This window comes from Notolepis coatsorum (genome assembly GCF_963971535.1).
Source record: "Notolepis coatsorum genome assembly, chromosome: 11".
NCBI classification, from domain to species: Eukaryota; Metazoa; Chordata; class Actinopteri; order Aulopiformes; family Paralepididae; genus Notolepis; species Notolepis coatsorum.
The window spans coordinates 26,281,761-26,293,507 of NC_140175.1; the positions used below are offsets into that span (position 1 = coordinate 26,281,761).

An 11,747-nucleotide genomic window follows, 5' to 3' on the forward strand; every position below is an offset into this window, starting at 1 on the left:
AGCATCGTTCTGGACTAATAGATGCAGGACTGAGTCAGGCGGTCCTGGTGGTGGAGCCCAGCAGCCAGGGAGCGGGCCATGTGTCTGGAGGTGTGTCTCATGTCTCTGGCCGCCTGGAGGGCCCGGTTCAGAGAGCCGCTCAGGGAACGCTGCTGCTGCTGCTGCTGCTCGTCGTCTGTGGACAGGGAGCGCCTCGTGTGACCCCTGGCCTCCGCGCGACCCCTGACCCCTGAGGATGTGACGCCAACGCCACCACTTAGAGAGAAGTAGAGGGGCTGTGGGCGGGAGTCCGTCTTCACAGCGGGACTGTAGTACCTTAACGGAGACGGTAGAACCGATGTCAGTACGTACTGTGGACCCGATGCCTCGAAACGTCAGCGTGTATCCAGACAGATAAAAGAGTGATTGATAAATGTCTACCGGTATGAATCACGTGAATTGAATATAGAGTATTTGCCGATACCAAGTTCAGACCTGATAATACAGCTGAACGGTGCTTCAAGTACATTCAAGTTAGTAAAACCAATCCAATTTAGGGAAGATATGTTTGGCGATTGAATAGCTCAGCATTAAGAAAGAAGAAGAAGCCTGCATCACAGCTTTCCCTTAATGGTTTTCATACAGTACATTTCTTAACAAAAGAAATTGATCTGGCTTAATAGTCGATACGATCAATACGGATTAGTTAAAATATTCCACAATCAGCTCGGACATCCCTAGTACGCCTTCTTTGAGATTAGTAAAAGTCCATACAATTATGCTTGCTCATGCAATACAGAATCAGTGCTTGAGGAGAGTGGCCGTGACTGAGTTTCATTAAGATTGGCGTTATGATCGGCGGAGAGGTCGTAAGAAATTTGCCTAATGCACACTTCATCCTGTGCCTTAGGGAGCGCGTGTGGGTTTACTCACAGAACTGGCACACAGTGCACCAGGGGCACGCTACCCAGCACATGAGGGGCCGGAGCTGCCAAGTATGCGCCGCTGATTGGCCCGCTGCCTCTGTGGGCGGGGCCCCGCTCCCGCTCCCTCCTGCGCTCTGCGAATCAGAAAGCAGGTTGAGACGGAGATCCCTGGAGCGAATGTACCTGCACGTTTACTCTTTAAATACTGTTGATAAATGAAGTGAAAACAAAAACCAACACGTGTAAAGTGGACACGATGACCTGGTCTCTAACCTGGCTCAGTGCTCGTGTTCCTGGACGTCTCCGACCGTCCGCACCGAGGACAGTGACGACAACGCCAAGAGGTGTGGACGGTCTCAGGGGCGCCCCCCTCTGGCCCTGAGAGTGAAAGACACACGATTCAGGAATGCAGTGTACCAGTACAGGCAAGTCTAATCTATGGATATGAGCGATAAGAGAGAGTGACCAGAGCTTCTAGCTCCGAGCGAGAGAGGCCTCGTCCTTCCTTACGTGCAGAGTGCGCGCGGCAGTGTGAGGTACACTGTGGACAAACAGGAGCTTGACCTCTTCTGCCGTCAGGTTCGTCCACCGTTTCAAACGGACCTGCAGACGGGCCTGCCCGCTGCCCTGCAACAACAATACAATTAACTACAATTAAACAAGTTCTAATTCTCCAAGAATCATCATTTTAATCATCATACTGGGATCCAAATGCATCCAGTGAAGAAGTGCTTATATCACTGCTCAAGCAGTATCAGTTAAACAAGAAAACGGTAAAAAAAAATTAAAAACACACATTGTTCGAAGATCGATGTTCTTACTTGTGGCTGCCGTTCTGCTGTGGACTGTATTTGAATGACTGCAGTAGTTTCCCCATGCTGCAGGACAGGGTGTGGACTGTGCGTGCTCGGAATCTGTAGCTGGAAATTAGATAATATGAATCATTATTATTATTATTAATAATAGTAATAGTAATAATAATAATAAAGTCAATATCATTCACAGAGGAAGTACCGGTATGTAGTGTGTATGAATTATGGAGTGTATATGAGTATTAGAGGGTTAAAAAAACGTTTTACACAAAAGCTCAGATTTTTTTGGGCCATTTCTGGTTTTATTTCTGGTACAGTTAAAAGAGACAGGAAACATGAGCGGGGGAGGGGGGGGGGGTGACATGCAACAAAGATCACAAGTCAGATCCAGCCCGATCTCACTTAAAATATGTAAATAAAGTACTTATCGACCACAGGAAAGAAGTACATATTGTATGTTATGTTATAGCCTTAAGTAATATATTGAATAGGTCATTGTTGATTAGACTCAGCACAGTGATTTGTTTTGGACTTTGGCTGACAGGAAACATAAATATATTACTTATATTATATTTACTTATATTACTTATACCCCACAAACACTCAGATGTGTGGGTTGAGTTTAGGGCTGTCCTGTCTTAGTTGATTCATCGGTCGGTTTGGTCTTAGTTAGGGATGTCCAGCGTCTTTGGGTTACTGAAAAGCGCTTTATAAATAAAATGTATTATTATATATTATTTATTATGTTCGATGTTGGCTTTTTTACCGATATCCGATATACTGATATTGTCCAACTCTTAATTTCCGATACCGATATCAACCGATACCGATATATGCAGGGTTTCCCCTCCAAAAAAACGGAATAATTTCAGGTACGGTAATTAACATTACATATCTCTTGTCATGGAATTAACACAACATTATGCATACTTTTGACAATAAATAAAATAAGAATTTGTTCTTACTTGCTTGCCTGGGTAAATAAAGGTTAAATAAATGTACAAAAAAAAGAAAAATAATTTTTTTTGAAAACCGATACCGATAATTTCCGATATTTCATTTTAATGCCAATATCGGCCAATAATATCGGACATCCCTAGTCTTAGTCGATCAAGACTCTTTTAGTCGATTAGTAATTTTTCAGATTTTCTGATTCAATCGACTCATCACTTAGACAACAAAGTCCTATGACTATTAGTCCACAATCAAGGAAGGTGGAGGCGTCTGAAACTCACTGATGTCCGGCTCTCGTCTCTGTCTGGGCACAGAGGCTGATCTCCTGCTAGGGTTTGGTCTCAGAGTCCTCTCTTCCTCCTCCGCCCGGTCATCATCCCTCCATCTCTCTCTTCTTTCCTCTCTACTGTTGTCTCTTCTTCTATGGCCAGATCTGAGGGAAGAAAGGAGACCAGATTCCACATCATTCCATGGATTGAGGATATTTTGACAGTCGACTGACCGACAGGACTTAGTACAAAGACTGGGAGGGTTGTAAAAGGGATATTTCTCTTTAGTAGAACTTGTAAAGTTTTAAGAAGTTTTAAGAAGTCTTATGTAAGTTCATCTACAAGTAAGCCGTCTTAAGCGACACCACCATTCCTGCCAGGTGTCAGGCTCTTCATTCACTTTCCATTCATTTTGAGGGCCATGTCTAAATATATCATACTTCCGATGTATTAACAAACTACCGTTGTGCAGATTTCAATAAAAGACTATTCTGAGTCAAAAGTATGTGTTTGTTTTGGCATTTTGTCTTTATATAATCTTTGAAATATAAAAGTAGATCCGGTCAATTTGTTGTAGGTTTGAGTGTGCTGTGTATCGTTGCCTTGCGTTGTTGGGGAGTAGTTACCATGGTTACCTGCTGCCTTGTTGGTCGAAATATTCTAAACATTCTGTGAAAGGTCGACAGTTGGTCAAACTGCACCTCAAGTGAGAAATAGTTCCTTTACTGATCATTTGAAAATGGTAACATTAGCTCATAAAGTACATTTGACAGTGTCGTGGAAATATATTATCATGTTCTTATATATCTGTTGTTTTATCATGTCATACAGCTTGAGTTTCAGTCCGACCAGATTTACTGGTTAATGTGTGTATGTCTCTTTAAGATACTCTATCATTTTCCATTTCATAACGAAGTTGCTGTTTCTACCAGCCATAGAGCCAGAACCCAAGGTCATGGGAACTGTAAGATGGAGCGCTGTTTTCCTTCCAGGCTTAGCCATAACATAGTCGTATTATTAATTTCTCTAACCAGCCATTTTGTTTTCTTCTACGTCATTTTCATGTATTCAATTGTATGTCTGACCAAGCCTCTAGGTCAGTCCCTGTCAGACGCTAGGGGGTAAACATGTCTGTCTCTGGCGGGTGACTGGCCTGGCAGCGTGGCCACGCTGTCATGAACTTTCTTTATTAAATAAACCTTCTTATTATTATTAATAATGACTCAGAATGATTAATGTAAACGGCTCATCGTTTGTCCTTTAATAATTCCCATTACAGATGGCGACGAGATGTTTTTTTTTAACCGATGGGTGTCGAGGTCGGCCGCCAAACGGACTCTGCAGAAAGGGTGAATCCTGGAATTCCGGGGGAGCGCTGTCTCGAGGCTCCTCCGTGCGAGACACCGAGGGGAGAGAACCAGCTGCGCCGTCCGCTTGGCTGTCACCTCCGGCATGAACCTTGGGGACGCGTGATAAGGAACACTCGGTGAGCTGTTGACATTCTGATTTCTGTTTAAAACATTTTTTGTTTTTAAATTTATAATTAGAGGTCTAAACTAGAACATGGTGCCGGTCAGAGCTATTTTTTAAATGTATATTACTATGTGCTTTGCAGTGGTTATTTTTTTCATTGTATTGGTGTATTACTGTGCTTGGTAGACTGGCGATGGTTTTTTCTATAGTTTCTCAATCTTGGTACGTCCCGAATGTATTAGGCAGGGATTAGGCTCGTGCCTTATAGACGGGGTGCGGGGGCCTACCACGAGTATAATAAACATGTCTGTCTCTGGCGGGTGACTGGCCTGGCAGCGTGGCCACGCTGTCATGAACTTTCTTTATTAAATAAACCTTCTTATTATTATTAATAATGACTCAGAATGATTAATGTAAACGGCTCATCGTTTGTCCTTTAATAATTCCCATTACAACAGCTACAAATATATTACACATACTTATATTGCTGTATAGTTTGTTTATACTTCAGAAGTACAATATTTAGAGTTGGTCTTCAAAATGAATGGAAGTGAATGAGGAGCCTGACACCTTGGAGGAATGGTGGTGTTTACAAGGTGACGACAAGGACACCCGTTTACTTGTAGATGACTTTAGATAGACATGTTTTGTTTCCATTTCTTTTTTTTACAACATACATGCCGGTATTATGAGGGACCTGAATGTTGTGAAGATTCTCCACCGACAAATCCTACGCTTCAAGAATATAAGGCTACGTTCACACTTCACACTGCAAGCCTTAGTGCTCAATTACTGTATGATTTATTGATCAGACCAGATTTTTATTTGTTTGGTTGTTCTCATTATTATTATAATTTTTTTTCTATGTGGTCAATATCAGATTCCAGTGGGAACCAGTCACGCTCCTGAACTGAATCACATGCGCAAATGTACAATAAAGAAGATGGACGTAAAAGATTGTGACGAATGTCAATCTAGAGAGACGTAAAAGTCACATGAAAAGTTCAGTTCAGACTGAGGTTGCAATTTGAAAGTGGCCCAAATCAGAATTGAAAAGATCAGATTCCATGTTTACACTGTGATTTGTGCTGGGCCACCTTTTTGCCTGCAGTGTGAACGTAGCCCAAGTGTCAATACAGTGCAAACATTGTGGCTTGGGGCTTTGATACGCATCGTGTCATAATGGAGCCAAATAGTAATAGAAATGCCAACCGGATGCGAGGTGTAGATGTGAGATGGTGCGTCTGGTTCCCTTGTGCTGAAGGAGGCACCTGGAAGAGACTGGGAGGCACCTGGAAGAGACTGGGAGGCACCTGGATGGGACCGGGAGGCACCTGGAAAAGAATGGGAGGCACCTGGACCAGACTGGGAGGCACCTGGACCAGACTGGGAGGCACCTGGACCAGACTGGGAGGCACCTGGACCAGACTGGGAGGCACCTGGACGAGACTGGGAGGCACCTGGACCAGACTGGGAGGCACCTGGACGGGACTGGGAGGCACCTGGACGAGACTGGGAGGCACCTGGAAAAGAATGGGAGGCACCTGGACCAGACTGGGAGGCACCTGGACCAGACTGGGAGGCACCTGGACCAGACTGGGAGGCACCTGGACCAGACTGGGAGGCACCTGGACGAGACTGGGAGGCACCTGGACCAGACTGGGAGGCACCTGGACGGGACTGGGAGGAACCTGGACGGGACTGGGAGGCACCTGGACCAGACTGGGAGGCACCTGGACCAGACTGGGAGGCACCTGGACCAGACTGGGAGGCACCTGGACCAGACTGGGAGGCACCTGGATCAGACTGGGTGGCACCTGGACCAGACTGGGTGGCACCTGGACGAGACTGGGAGGCACCTGGACCAGACTGGGTGGCACCTGGACCGGACTGGGAGGCACCTGGAAGGGACTGGGAGGCACCTGGACCAGACTGGGTGGCACCTGGACCGGACTGGGAGGCACCTGGACCAGACTGGGAGGCACCTGGACCAGACTGGGAGGCACCTGGACGAGATTGGGAGGCTGGGCTCTTCTAACACTTTGCTCAAGCCTCTCCTTCAGTCTGGTCACCTCTGACTGCAGGTTCTGGATAGCCTCACTAACACACGCACGCACAGACACACACACACACACACACACACACACACACACACACACACACACACACACACACAGAGAGAAGGGGGATATCACATGCTGCAATACAAAACGTCATCCTGTTATTTCTGTAATGAATCCTCATGCTCGTTTCAAGCCTTTGTGTTCAAACGAAGGGCGAGATATACCTACTCATTTACAAAAGGACCATAGTCTATAAATATATAGTGGTCCTTAATGACCCGTCCAGGAGAGAGCTAGTGTAATGTTAAAGAAATGTGCTGCACGCACGCCACACTGTCGGAGTGAGTCTTTAGTATGCCAACATGTGTCACGGCAAATATTTGCCCACTCGTTCATAAGTCCTGTATTAATATTCATCACATCCGACTCATGCAATACCACACCATGCAGCAACACAGGGTACCTCCTCAATCCTCATCCACATTCTCTATAGCTGCCGTGCCTGAAATACAACGCAAGGAAGACAATGATACTGTGAACATTATAGGTGGTTCGCCGTGTCACCAGATGCATGGGTACAATGTTACCTGCCACGGGAAAAGTACATTAAGATTCGTATAGAGTCACAGAAAGAAAGGAATTCAAAAAGGATGCTAAGCTTATCTCCTACTGTATCCTAATCGATATTGTCATTTGACAGATATCTAGGCTAGACTGAATCTGAATACATCCGACAGATATCTAAGCTAGACTGAACATGGATACATCTAGATATCTAAGCTAGACTGAACATGAATACATCTAGATATCTAAGCTTTACTGAACATGGACACATCTAGATATCTAAGCTTTACTGAACATGGACACATCTAGATATCTAAGCTTTACTGAACATGAATACATCTAGATATCCAAGCTAGACTGAACATGGATACATCTAGATATCCAAGCTTTACTGAACATGGATACATCTAGATATCTAAGCTTTACTGAACATGGATACATCTAGATATCTAAGCTTTACTGAACATGGATACATCTAGATATCTAAGCTTTACTGAACATGGATACATCTAGATATCTAAGCTAGACTGAACATGGATACATCTAGATATCTAAGCTTTACTGAACATGGATACATCTAGATATCCAAGCTAGACTGAACATGGATACATCTAGATATCCAAGCTAGACTGAACATGGATACATCTAGATATCTAAGCTTTACTGAACATGGATACATCTAGATATCTAAGCTTTACTGAACATGGACACATCTAGATATCTAAGCTAGACTGAACATGGACACATCTAGATATCTAAGCTAGACTGAACCTCCCAACACCCTGAATAGGACAAAACTACTGACACGTAGTTTCCCTCTCAGCTTCCACAAACAAGAAGCCAAAGGAAGTGTACCATCAGCAGAGCCGGGCTGCCCTCTGGAAAGCGCTGCTGCCCCGTCGGAGGGCATTGTGCCGTGCAGGAGCAGCTTGCCTCTCACCAGCCCCTGCCTGTGGTCTCCAAAGGGAGCCATAAATCTGCTCCTGTTTACGCCACTATCGCCATGGCAGCTGCTGCTACTAGAGACACTCACTTGCGCTTTAGCTGACCGGAGCCCAGGGCTCTGAGGGTTATATCGCCATGGCGATACGGTCCGGCGGGGGAGGGGCTAGGGCGGTATCCGCGCTGCCGATTGGCAGGGTCTCCTCCGTATGCGTAACCGTCACTCTGGCCCTCTTCCTCTCCCGACACCGTGGGAGCTGAAGACAGAGGAGGAAGAGGTTAAACACAGAGAGAGGGAAAGGTAGTAAATAGCAGGTGCTGGATGAAAGAGAGATATCGCGTTGACCAAGGTGAATAACCAAAGACACAAGGTTAATTACACCAACCTTATCCCTTATCATAATTATGCCTCGTTATTCCAACGTGGCATTACTATCACAGGCTTACAGGCCTTGTTTTTTTCTTTATGAATGAAAGGTTCACATTAAAAAGGGTTAACAATGCCCCAGCACATCTGTAATGTCTTCTGAAGGGTCAACGGTTCGACTCACTGAGGTCACTCTCCGGCCCAAACTCACTGGTCCCACCGCTGGTCCCACCGCTGGCCCAGTGCTGGGGGCTGTGGCTGGCCCAGTGCCGAGGGGAGCTGGAGGCTGAGTTGCCTCTCCTCTCCTCCCCCCCTCCTTCTCCTCCTCCTCCTCTCCTCGGTGGCTCCCGTACCCGACCGCGGGTGCCGGGCTGGGAGCCGCCGCTGTGCCCTGAAGAGGGGCGCCTGTGTGAGGGGGGCGGAGCGGGGAGAGGCTGTCCCGAGACGGGGGGGCCCGCCTGGGGCTTCCCTGCGCCTCTCTCCCGTCTGACTGACACACTGCAGCACAATGGAGAGGGAAGGGACACACACAAAGACAGGAAACACACAGATAAGATTAAAAGAACCGTCTGTGTTAGGGGGAAATGGCGACAAAACACTGGAACAAGGGGTTAGACTCTGTGTGTGTGCACTGTGTGTGTCTGAGGGATGAGGGGGGTGTGATGTCGGGTGTGATTTACACAGTGCAGTAAATGTGGGTGGAGGGAGGGAGGGGGAGCTGTGTGCTGCGGTGGCTCACCTCACGGTGTCCCTCTGGTGGAGAGGACTGTGAACTGCAGCGGGAGTCAGGCGGCTGCTCTCTGAGCCCACGAAGCCACTGTCCGTCTCTGGTGAAACGATGCCGTCCTGCTCGACACAATGGAACAAGCGGTGGGACGGTCAGGAGAACAGTCTCATCCGCAGTGTCATATTGAGACAATCACAGTGTATTGACCACATGCGGTAAATCATATGAAAGAACAGTTGCGTAATGATGAGCACAGGCCTACACGGTGACTGGGTGCCAGAATGTTATTGAATTAGGGGTGGAACTAAACAAATCTATACGGCCATATATCGTCGTACTTGCTATTGCGACAAGTTTCAATATAAAAAAGAAATAATATATATATATATAATTGTATTTATTTATTTGCTTGACAATCTCATTTTACTGATTGGAATGAGGTGAGCAGACGTTATCTTATTAGATTTTTTGTTGTTGTTGCAGATTGCAACAAAGTTTTCCGTTGGGAACATAATTAATAGTTATATCAAGTTGCAGTCAGTGTGTTAAAAAGACACTATGCAATTTGTTGTACATTGTTTCATGTACAATTGGCCAGTTTGTGATGCACACCAAATAATCTGATACGGTTTCATGTCAATTCTGTCTTTTTATGTTTTTTTTTATTTTGTTCTTCAGTGACACAGATATCGTGATGTATCATGGATGAAATGTCTTCCAATATATCGATTATCGCAGATATTGTGTATCGCAATATTATCGTTGTCACAGTACCATAACGTGAGTTACTCGTATTGCCCCACCCCTATATTGAATAAGTAAAAACTAGAGCTGGGCCGTTAACGGCGTTAACGTGCTGCGTTAACGCTATACTAGTATCGCGCGATAATATAATTAACGTATTAATCTTAATTTTTTTTTTTTTTTTTACCTTTATTTACCCAGGGTAGGTTCGCTGAGCACAGATGCTCTTTTTCAGGAACGCCCTGCTTCACATTCACACAGTTCCATTTACACCTGGGAGTTGCCCAGTACAACCACAGTTGACACCATTGGCCACTGAGCAACTCCACTGGAGCAGTTGATTCAAGCCATGTCACATAGTTCAAGTTTGAAATGATTCTTTCTGTTTTGCTCCTGAGAGTGTGCTAGATACTGTACTGTACTGGTAATATTATTTATTTGTGTTAACTTCTGAATAAAACAACTTATTAAACACAAGTACATCTTATTGAACATTATTTTGTTGAACATTATTTTGATATTTCATTACCAATTATCATAGCAAAACAGCTTTTTCAAACAGTCTAATGCATTTTGGAAACGGGAGATGGGCTCATGGTGTAATGGGCCACCTGGCCTGAGAAACATAAGGAGGAAAGAAAAAGTAAGGACTTACTTCTGGTCATTATTTGGGTAGAACACACATATTTTTAATGCCTTCGGCAGTTTTTTTTGAGCCATTTTAATCTAGATTAATCTAGATTAAATCCAGGATTGCAGATAGATTAATCTAGATTAAAAAAATTAATCTATGCCCACCTCTAGTAAAAACACAGTTCACACAGAGACAGTACTCTACACTATAGCTACTACACACTGAGACAGTACTGTACACTATAGCTACTACACACTGAGACACTACTGTACACTATAGCTACTACACACTGAGACACTACACTATAGCTACTACACACTGAGACACTACACTATAGCTACTACACACAGACACAGTACTCTACACTATAGCTACTACACACTGATACAGTACTCTACACACTATAGCTACTACACACAGACACAGTACTCTACACTATAGCTACTACACACTGATACAGTACTCTACACACTATAGCTACTACACACAGACACAGTACTCTACACTACAGCTACTACACACAGACACAGTACTCTACACTATAGCTACTACACACTGATACAGTACTCTACACACTATAGCTACTACACACAGACACAGTACTCTACACTACAGCTACTACACACAGACACAGTACTCTACACTATAGCTACTACACACTGATACAGTACTCTACACACTATAGCTACTACACACTGACACAGTACTCTACACTACAGCTACTACACACTGAGACAGTAGGCCTAACACTACAGCTGACCTGAGAAAGCACTCTCCTGCTCCCAGGCTGAAGTTTGGAGGAGCCCCTCCTCTCCGACACGGCGCTCCCCCCCAAACTGGTCAAACTGCTGCTGTGGGACTCCCTCGCCCGCTTGCGGTCACCGGGCAGCGGACCTGGAGGTGCGGGGGGGGACCGCTCGGGCGCTCTAGGAGAGAGAGGAGGATTCGATTTGCCGGTCCTCGGTGTGGCGCTTGGACCCGGAGGTGATTCGCGTCGACCTAACGAGGAGTGTCTGTCAACAGAGGAAGTAGAGTTTATTTGAGAGTAGTGGAGATGAGAGGATTTAGTTGTGGAACGTAGAAGACTCTGGTCTCTAAGGACTAAAGACTAACCTCTGGGAGAGCCGTCTCTGGTTTTCCACATCTGCTGTTCTTTGGTGTTTTGCATCCCTAAGCTGTGTGTCATCTCCCACACCAGGAGACAGGCTGGAGGTCTGACTCCGACACAGATCATCTCCCACACCAGGAGACAGGCTGGAGGTCTCTCTCCAACCCAGATCCATGTCATCTCCT

General features: G+C 45.4%; 1 long non-coding RNA gene across 1 annotated transcript; it reads right to left on the reverse strand.

Moving 5' to 3' along the window:
• Positions 1 to 1,729: 1,729 nt before the first annotated feature.
• LOC311236953 lies at positions 1,730 to 5,846 on the reverse strand. The gene is made up of 3 exons (XR_014620265.1): positions 5,626 to 5,846; positions 2,953 to 3,104; positions 1,730 to 1,825 (listed from the first exon to the last, which is right to left on the reverse strand). It is a non-coding gene; the product is annotated as an uncharacterized lncRNA (long non-coding RNA).
• Between the last annotated feature and the right edge of the window lie 5,901 nt (positions 5,847 to 11,747).